Source organism: Aplysia californica, unplaced genomic scaffold, assembly GCF_000002075.1.
Source record: "Aplysia californica isolate F4 #8 unplaced genomic scaffold, AplCal3.0 scaffold00074, whole genome shotgun sequence".
Classification (NCBI taxonomy): domain Eukaryota; kingdom Metazoa; phylum Mollusca; class Gastropoda; order Aplysiida; family Aplysiidae; genus Aplysia; species Aplysia californica.
In genome coordinates this window covers 1,779,847-1,782,480 of record NW_004797344.1, presented here as the reverse complement: position 1 = coordinate 1,782,480, position 2,634 = coordinate 1,779,847, and positions in this window count along the sequence as shown.

Here is a 2,634-nt window from a genome sequence, read left to right as displayed (position 1 = left end):
TTAGAATATCTTTAAAAAAGAACAAAATAACTTAATGGAAAAGGCACGTATCCGCGAAATGCAGTATAGAGGTATCATGTTCTCCCATGCACCTAAAAATCATCTCGATATCACACGCACAAGGGAGCAAACAAACACACGCGCGAGCCAGTAAACGTTTACACCAGTACACATTCTGGGACTACCGCACACGGGAATTAACTTGGGGCAAACGAAAATGTGAAAACCGCCAACAAATTAGGAAAGGGAAACACTGAGAGGCAGTTGAGCAAAAAGACAAGCCGTTATAAGGAAATGAGGCGAAGAGACAGACAAACACATAGGCACGTTAAGTATGTTTGTACTGTGGGAGTTACGGAACAGAGACATATTACGTCTTTATAATGCGCACTCTTACATTCTTGTACATATAACACAAACGCAAATCAGAGAGAGAGAGAGAGAGAGAGAGAGAGAGAGAGAGAGAGAGGGGGAGGAGAGACAGAGAGAGATATAACGAGAGAGAGAGAGAGAGAGAGAGAGAGAGAGAGAGAGAGAGGGAGAAAGAAAGGGGAGGGGGGTGGTAGGATGTAAAAGAAAACCAGAGTGTGTCAGTGAGTATCATTAAGCATGAGTAAATCTGATAATGAGTGAGAGATCCCGCTGAGTTTGCTTCTTTCATATATATATAGGTACACAATGAGCATAAGGTAAAGAACGGTTACATCTATTACAAATTTAGTACCATACAATGCTTTGAATTTAAATACATATTATCATGTTGAACACAATGATAATAATAATAATTATAATAATAATAATAATAATAAAAATGATAATGATTTTAATAATAATAATAATAATAATAATAATAATAATAATTTAATAATAATAATATCATAGCTTTAACACAGAGCCCAATCCAACTCGCACACAAGCTCTGAGCGCTGTACGTGATGTGAATTAACCAAGCAAAAGGAACGGGTTACGATTTTGTTCCTGTGTTGTATGGATTATTTTCGTAATGAATCGTCATGTTTTATTCGTTCCTTCTCCATATGTGGGACTGTGTCAGGGGGTGGCTCCTTGAGGGAGCCCGTGCAACCATAAATTATTGAGCTAGCTCAGCAGTTCTTTCCCAAATGGCTAATTAACGTTAGCGTGTTTACGGTAGTTCTAAACATCTGTCATCTTCCCTTGCCTCAATCTGCACTGAACACCGACTGCATATCAACTCTCTGTTACAAACACATACGAGTAGTTTACTAAATTATGCTTGGGTTTGTCAAATTGTTCTTATAATTAGCATGAGCACATACTGTTATGGTTGGACTGCGTTTTAACTAAGAGAGGAAAGGCGGGGAGTAGTGTTATTTCTTTATTAAAATGTGTCAGTCTATGACTCTGTCTTTTGTTTATGCGTCCCATTCTCTGTTTATCATTCTCTCAAGATTCCTTTTTCTCTTTCACTGCTTTTATTGTGTATTTGTGTATGCAGACAATAATATCTTTTAATCTTATCGCAAAAAGCGTAATGTATTGCAAGCAATAATGACCAAAAAGTGCAAGCTTCAAGCTTGAATAACACAGAAGAAATAGTTCATTATGACAGCAGGAAAATGAAATTCATGAGATAATAATTTGTTACGCACAAACAAACCTCCGAGTCTTTTGTGGCAGCAAAGAGTGGTGGGTGGTTGGCGGGTGCTCTGATGTGGTTTGCTTCTTCTTTCCTATCAAACATGTATCGTCCTTATCTCCCCTTCTTCTTTTTTATGTTTGTTACTCTCTTGTAACATCTCTAATCTTCTGGCGCTCATATGACCTTATGCAGGTGCGAGCGCCGTAAAACCTCTACTAAAACTTAAAAGCAAAGAGTGAAAAGTTTGTCTTCTTGCCCTTCTTACCGTGCAGCTCGTTAGAAGCTCTGTCGTTTTCTGTCTAACACGTCTTCTGCATTCTGATCTTCGTTTTCTGAAGTCACACCACCTATTTTTAGTCTTCCTAGTTAATTCTTCCATCGACCTTTACTACGAAAGCATTCACCTCCTCCATCGCCAATTGTTAGTCGTTTCAAAACGGACGAATGGCATCGATCCAAAGATAAGGAGTAATAACTCGACCTCACTCATTTTCTCAGCCATCATTTCCTGCCGATTAGAGAGGGAGTAGGAGACACGCGGTCAGTCCGAAGATAAACCCGCATCGATTCTACGTCAGAACTTGGAAAAGGACCCTGCACTCGAGGATTATTAACCCAATTTGCTTGAATTTTGGGAAGAGATGAGTAGCTGACAATCAGAGAAGACAGAAAGTTTAGTAGGTGAAGGATAAAGGGACTCCGGTAAACGAACTTACACGGCAATGATTAAGAGCTAGCTAAAAAATGTGGGGGCATCAGATCAAAAACATGACGTTAACCTTTAACATAATCATGAAATGGGAAACTGTGGCTTTTTACTTGCTGCCATGGGGATACTAGTGAATAAGTCATTGTGCCTTTTATTTTGAAACAAAGCGAAACATCTAGACTACCAACGAAACATGGGGAAATAATGAGGAAGGAAAACAGGATCATAGTTTTGAAACTGATAATAATATTTGCTCGGGAGACCATCAAGCCTAGAACCGTTTGCAGTTGAAAGTAAAACAAAA